The following is a 7,500-nucleotide window of genomic DNA, read 5'->3' on the forward strand; positions in this document are numbered from 1 at the left end:
TAGCATACGAGTGGCCAGTCACCGCCGCTGGCTTTTCCCTTAGATGCCGTGCCCCCGCGGGCTGCGGCTTTGGCCATGGGGGGGAACCCCCGTGAAGAGGGTCCAGTGCTGGGAACTCTCTCTGCCCCTTACCGGGCTCTCTCTCGCCGTGCCTGGACGGGCTTGCTTTCCATTCTTGGTGGGACCGACGCCGGCACCACGTCTCCCCGGCTTTCTCTGCCCCCGTGCCCCACCGGGCAAACTTCGCTTCGGGGGTTCCACACTTCGGCAGTGGCCGGCGCCAGCCACTCGTCAACTTTTTTTCTTTTCCCCGCTTTCGTTGCCGAGCCCGGGCTGGGCTCCGGCTCACGGACGAGCGAAACCCATCCAACACCGCTGAGGGTGCGCCAGCGGCCGCTCCAAACCGCCGCGCCTTTGTTCGGCCCCGCGGGTCCCCTCTCTGACCCGGGCGAAAGCCACCGAGAAGCCAGACGGACCCCTGCCCAGCCGCCTGGCGGGTGGCTTGGAGCAGCCGCTCGGCAGCGCTGCCCTGGGAGTGCTCGGCGTCACTCGTTCCCTCATATACGGAACTGGAGGGCCGTCAGCTCCGCGAGCGCACAACCAGCCGACCTCCGCCCAGCGGCAGGTCACAGAAATCACGCCGGCTTGTACGATGACGTAGGCGGAGGCAGAGCGCAACAGCGACCCCTTGGCGACAAGCGTGATCTCCGCGGAGAGCACGTCTACTCGCCGAGGGAGAGCACGTCTACTCGCCCAGGGAGAGCACGTCTACTCGCCCAGGGAGAGCACGTCTACTCGCCCAGGGAGAGCACGTCTACTCGCCCAGGGAGAGCACGTCTACTCGCCGAGGGAGAGCACGTCTACTCGCCGAGGGAGAGCACGTCTACTCGCCCAGGGAGAGCACGTCTACTCGCCCAGGGAGAGCACGTCTACTCGCCGAGGGAGAGCACGTCTACTCGCCGAGGGAGAGCACGTCTACTCGCCGAGGGAGAGCACGTCTACTCGCCGAGGGAGAGCACGTCTACTCGCCGAGGGAGAGCACGTCTACCTCCCGCCTGAGGGAGAGCACGGGGGGGGGGGACAAAGACAGGCGGCAGCAGCTTCGGTGAACGTCACCCGGGAGGCGACCGGGGCTGTCCCGGGGCAGTCCCGGGAAGCCGGCGTCCGACACAGGGAACCGTCAGCTGCCGGACCGGGGCGAATCCCCGCGGCCACGGCAGGGGTGGGGGCTCGAAGACAGCCGGCAGCCGCTTCGGTGAACGTCACCCGGGAGGAGACTGGGGCCCTCCCGGGACCGTCCCGGGAAGACGACGTTCGGCACGAGATCCCGGCCGCGGCCGGACCGGCTCGAAGCCTCGCGGTCCCGGCAGCAGCCGGAGCCGCTCGCCGCCTCGGGCTCCCGGCCCCCTACAGATCCGGCGACTCGTTCGCGGGCGGCGGGGGGAGGCAGTGGAGGGGGTGCGGGGAGAAGCGGCAGCGGAGGCGGAGGGGGGGGGGCTCGAAGACAGCCGGCAGCCGCTTCGGTGAACGTCACCCAGGAGGCGATCGGGGCCGTCCCGGGGCCGTCCCGGGATGCCGGCTTCCGGCACGGGGGTCCCGGCCGCGGCCGGACCGGCTCGTATCCCCGCGGCTCCGGCAGGGGGGGGGGGGGGCTCGAAGACAGCCGGCAGTCGCCTCGGTGAACGTCACCCGGCCGGCGACCGCGGCCGTTCCGGGGCCGTCCCGGGAAGCCTGCGACAGGCACGGGGTCCCAGCCGCGGCCGGACCGACTCGAAGCCCCGCGGCCCCGGCACGGGGGAGGCCCAAAGACTGGCGGCAGCCGCTTCGCTGAACGTCACCCGGCCGGCGACCGGGGCCGTCCCGGGGCCGTCCCGGGATGCCGGCATCCGGCACGGGGTCCCGGCCGCGGCCGGAGCGGCTCGAATCCCCGCGGTCCCGGCAGCAGCCGGAGCCGCTCGCCGTTCGGGCTCCCGGCACCCTACGGATCCGGCGACTCGTTCGCCGGCGGCGGGGGGAGGCAGTGAAGGAGGTGCGGGCAGAAGCGGCAGCGGAGGCGGAGGGGGGGGGGGGGCTCGAAGACAGCCGGCAGCCGCTTCGGAGAACGTCACCCGGCCGGCGACCGCGGCCGTTCCGGGGCCGTCCCGGGAAGCCTGCGACAGGCACGGGGTCCCGGCCTCGGCCGGACCCGCACTGGGTGCCGCCGCCTCGGGCTCTCGGGACGGTATGGATCCGCCGACTCGTTCGCCGGCGGCGGGGGGAGGCAGTGGAGGGGGGTGCGGGGAGAAGCGGCAGCGGAGGCGGAGGGGGGGGGGGGCTCGAAGACAGCCGGCAGCCGCTTCGGTGAACGTCACCCGGCCGGCGACCGGGGCCGTCCCGGGGCTGTCCGGGGATGCCGGCTTCCGGCACGGGGTCCCGGCCGCGGCCGGACCGGCTCGAATCCCCGCGGTCCCGGCAGCAGCCGGAGCCGCTCGCCGTTCGGGCTCCCGGCACCCTACAGATCCGGCGACTCGTTCGCGGGCGGCGGGGGGAGGCAGTGGAGGGGGTGCGGGCAGAAGCGGGCCGCGGAGGCGGAGGGGGGGGGGGGGCTCGAAGACAGCCGTCAGCCGCTTCGGTGAACGTCACCCGGGAGGCGACCGGGACCGGCCCGGGAAGCCATCGTCCGGCCCCGGATCCCGGCCGCGGCCGGACCGGCTCGAAGCCCCGCGGCCCCGGCACGGGGGAGGCCCAAAGACTGGCGGCAGCCGCTTCGCTGAACGTCACCCGGCCGGCGACCGGGGCCGTCCCGGGGCCGTCCCGGGATGCCGGCTTCCGGCACGGGGTCCCGGCCGCGGCCGGAGCGGCTCGAAGCCCCGCGGTCCCGGCAGCAGCCGGAGCCGCTCGCCGTTCGGGCTCCTGGCACCCTACGGATCCGGCGACTCGTTCGCCGGCGGCGGGGGGAGGCAGTGGAGGGGGTGCGGGCAGAAGCGGCAGCGGAGGCGGAGGGGGGGGGGGCTCGAAGACAGCCGGCAGCCGCTTCGGTGAACGTCACCCGGCCGGCGACCGGGGCCGTTCCGGGGCCGTCCCGGGAAGCCTGCGACAGGCACGGGGTCCCGGCCTCGGCCGGACCCGCACTGGGTGCCGCCGCCTCGGGCTCTCGGGACGGTATGGATCCGCCGACTCGTTCGCCGGCAGCGGGGGGAGGCAGTGGAGGGGGGTGCGGGGAGAAGCGGCAGCGGAGGCGGAGGCGGGGGGGGGCTCGAAGACAGCCGGCAGCCGCTTCGGTGAACGTCACCCGGGAGGCGACCGGGACCGGCCCGGGAAGCCATCGTCCGGCCCGGGATCCCGGCCGCGGCCGGACCGGGTCGAATCCCCGCGGCCCCGGCACGGGGGAGGCCCAAAGACTGGCGGCAGCCGCTTCGCTGAACGTCACCCGGCCGGCGACCGGGGCCGTCCCGGGGCCGTCCCGGGATGCCGGCTTCCGGCACGGGGTCCCGGGCGCGGCCGGAGCGGCTCGAAGCCCCGCGGTCCCGGCAGCAGCCGGAGCCGCTCGCCGTTCGGGCTCCCGGCACCCTACGGATCCGGCGACTCGTTCGCCGGCGGCGGGGGGAGGCAGTGGAGGCGGTGCGGGGAGAAGCGGCAGCGGAGGCGGAGGGGGGGGCGGGGGGGGACGATAGTGGCGGGGGGCGGGGGGTGCTCGAAGGCAGCCGGCAGCCGGTTCGGTGAACATTCGCCGGGGCGGGGGGGCGACCTGTCCGTGCCCGGGGCAGCCCCGGGAAGCCGGCAGCCAGCACGGGGTCCCGGCAGCACCTGTTCCCTGCCCTGGGACTTGCCGTGCCCGGCGGCCGGTTGCCGGGTGGGGGGAGCGATGAGAGGCGGGGCGCAGCGGCCGGGGCAGCGCCGGGCGGCAGCGGGGGGCTGGGCGGGTGGGGTAGGCGTCGAGCGGCAAGCCCTCGGCTGCAGCGAATGTTCGGCGGTGCGGGGGGGGGGGGGGGACGGGACGACACGTTGGGGGCGCCGAGTCCGAGCCACCCCCGGCCCCAGGGGCGGCCGGAGGGGGAGGCCGGTGCCTGGCCCTGGGAGCTGCTGGGCGCCGGATGGCCGAGGGTGCGTCAGAAGCCGCCCGAGCGGTCGAGCAGGTCCTCCAGAAAGGCCTAGGGTGGCTTCGAGGGCCCCGGGAGCAGTCGAGGGAGGCCTCCAGGCAGGTCTGGAGTGGATGGGAGGCCTTCCAAAGCAGACAAGGGAGGCTGCCAGCAGGGCCTAGGCTGGCACTGCAGCCTGTAAATGGTTGGGGGGGGGGCCTCTGGTGCGGCCTGGAGTCTCTGGGTGGCGTCCAGAGAGGTGCAAAAGATCCTCTGGTGCGGCCTGTGGTGGCTGAGAAGCCTGCAGAGCGTGCGGGGGAGGCTTCTGGTGCGGCCTGGGGTGGGTCGGAAGCCTGCAGAGCGTGCGGGAGAGGCTTCCGGTGCGGCCTGGGGTGGCTGAGAAGCCTGCAGAGCGTGCGGGGGAGGCTTCTGTTGGGGCCTGGGGTGGCTGAGAAGCCTAGAGAGCGTGCGGGGGGAGGCTTCTGGTGCGGCCTGGGGTGGCTGAGAAGCCTGCAGAGCGTGCGGGAGAGGCTTCTGCTGCGGCCTGGGGTGGCTGAGAAGCCTGCAGAGCGTGCGGGAGAGGCTTCTGCTGCGGCCTGGGGTGGCTGAGAAGCCTGCAGAGCGTGCGGGAGAGGCTTCTGCTGCGGCCTGGGGTGGCTGAGAAGCCTGCAGAGCGTGCGGGGGAGGCTTCTGGTGCGGCCTGGGGTGGCTGAGAAGCCTGCAGAGCGTGCGGGAGAGGCTTCTGCTGCGGCCTGGGGTGGCTGAGAAGCCTACAGAGCGTGCGGGGGAGGCTTCTGGTGTGGCCTGGGGTGGCTGAGAAGCCTGCAGAGCGTGCGGGAGAGGCTTCTGCTGCGGCCTGGGGTGGCTGAGAAGCCTGCAGAGCGTGCGGGGGAGGCTTCTGCTGCGGCCTGGGGTGGCTGAGAAGCCTGCAGAGCGTGCGGGAGAGGCTTCTGCTGCGGCCTGGGGTGGCTGAGAAGCCTGCAGAGCGTGCGGGAGAGGCTTCTGGTGCGGCCTGGGGTGGCTGAGAAGCCTGCAGAGCGTGCGGGAGAGGCTTCTGCTGCGGCCTGGGGTGGCTGAGAAGCCTGCAGAGCGTGCGGGAGAGGCTTCTGGTGCGGCCTGGGGTGGCTGAGAAGCCTGCAGGGCGTGCGGGAGAGGCTTCTGCTGCGGCCTGGGGTGGGTCGGAAGCCTGCAGAGCGTGCGGGGGAGGCTTCTGGTGCGGCCTGGGGTGGCTGAGAAGCCTGCAGAGCGTGCGGGGGAGGCTTCTGCTGTGGCCTGGGGTGGCTGAGAAGCCTGCAGAGCGTGCGGGGGAGGCTTCTGGTGCGGCCTGGGGTGGCTGAGAAGCCTGCAGAGCGTGCGGGAGAGGCTTCTGCTGCGGCCTGGGGTGGCTGAGAAGCCTGCAGAGCGTGCGGGAGAGGCTTCTGGTGCGGCCTGGGGTGGCTGAGAAGCCTGCAGAGCGTGCGGGAGAGGCTTCTGCTGCGGCCTGGGGTGGCTGAGAAGCCTGCAGAGCGTGCGGGAGAGGCTTCTGGTGCGGCCTGGGGTGGCTGAGAAGCCTGCAGAGCGTGCGGGAGAGGCTTCTGGTGCGGCCTGGGGTGGCTGAGAAGCCTGCAGAGCGTGGGGGGGAGGCTTCTGCTGCGGCGTGGGGTGGCTGAGAAGCCTGCAGGGCGTGCGGGAGAGGCTTCTGCTGCGGCCTGGGGTGGCTGAGAAGCCTGCAGAGCGTGCGGGAGAGGCTTCTGGTGCGGCCTGGGGTGGGTCGGAAGCCTGCAGAGCGTGCGGGGGAGGCTTCTGCTGCGGCCTGGGGTCTCTGGGTGGCCTCTAGAGAGGTGCAAAAGACCCTCTGGGTTGGGCTGGGGTGGCTCTTGGACCCCTGCCACACAGTGGAGAGCGGCCTCCGGCCCGCCACCTGTGTCCCTGTGTGCCTGAGTGCCTGTGTCCCTGTGTCCCTGTGTCCCTGAGTGCCTGAGTGCCTGTGTCCCTGTGTCCCTGTGTCCCTGTGTCCCTGAGTGCCTGAGTGCCTGAGTGCCTGTGTCCCTGTGTCCCTGTGTCCCTGTGTCCCTGAGTGCCTGAGTGCCTGTGTCCCTGTGTCCTTGTGTCCCTGTGTCCCTGTGTCCCTGTGTGCCTGAGTGCCTGTGTCCCTGTGTCCCTGTCTGTGTACCTGTGTGCGAGAGTGTCCGGCACGCCACCCAGCGGCGGCGGGCAAGCAGGTAGGCGGGTGGGCGGGCCGGCGAGGGCCAGTGTGAGTTTGGGGGGGTGGGAGGGGAGGCGGCAGCTGGAAGCGTCAGAGGAGGGGGCGTGGCTCCGGCTGGCCCCGGGAGCAGGTTCCCGGGACCGGGACCGGCTGGACCCGGCGGGTGGTTGATCCCGGGGCGGGGGGCAGAGGCGGCGGGAAGCGGCAGCTGCGTGTGCGGCGGGGGGGGTGGAGGGCGAACCGCGGCGGGAAGCGGATGCTTCAGAGCAGGTTACGGGGGCGGGGACGGACGACACCACCTGTCCCCGCCCCGGGACGGGCTGGACCCGGCGCCCTGGACCCGGCGCCGTGTACCCGCCGCCGCCCCCCGCCGCCGCCCCCCTCCGCCACCCCGGGACCCCGACGTTTTTTGGCGCCCGCGCCTTTTTTTGCTCCCCGCCTGCCCGCGCTGCCCCGGGCCCTCCCCCGGGGCGGGGCGGGAGGGAGGGACGGACGGACGGGTAGCCGGGGATCTCCGAGCGCGCGCCACCAGACCGAGGCGGGTCCCGGCGGCGGCGGCGGCGGCGGCGGCGGCGGCGGCAGCAGCAGCAGCAAGCGACGGCGGGGGGGGCAGGCTAGGGAGAGAGGGGGAGCGGCATGCGGTAGGGCTGGGGGGTTTGTTTCGGGGGGGAGGGGTGGGGGGGGGTGGCAGCGGTCAGCGAGAGCGGGGAGAGGGGGAGCGGCATGCGGTAGGGCTGGGGTGTTTTTGGGGTGGGGGCGTTGGGGGGATTAGCGGGCGGGCGGGCAGCCCAGCCAAGCGGCAAGCCGGGGGGCGGGCGAGGGCGGCTTTAGGGCCGGAGGAGCGGAGCGCAACCTCCCCCGTGCAGGCTCCAGCGTGGAGAGCAGCAAGTTTTTGGGGACGGGGGACGACGGACGGGAGGGGCAGCGGCGAGAGGCTAGCTGCGGCAAGGGGCACCGGCACGGCCGCCCTAACAGCGCCGCCTCGGTCGCAGGGGTTAGAGAGCAGCCGGGCAGCCCGGGAGGGAAGCGGCAGCCCGCGTCGCGATCCCCCCTCCAGGGGACAATGTGGGAAGGGGAAGCCGCGGCGGCTTTGGCGGGGGGGTGCCCAGCTGCTAGCGGCTTCGGGGGGCAGTTAGCGGCGGCGGGGGGGGGGGGGAGATGGGTCGCGGCAGCGGCAAGAGATAACGGCGGGCGGGGGGGCTCCGTGCAAAGCGGGTAACGGGAGCCGGGGGGTGTGGGGAGCTGGGGGTGGCAGCA

Source organism: Melanerpes formicivorus, unplaced genomic scaffold (assembly GCF_026170545.1).
Source record: "Melanerpes formicivorus ecotype bairdi unplaced genomic scaffold, bMelFor1.0.p_v2 SCAF_383, whole genome shotgun sequence".
Classification (NCBI taxonomy): domain Eukaryota; kingdom Metazoa; phylum Chordata; class Aves; order Piciformes; family Picidae; genus Melanerpes; species Melanerpes formicivorus.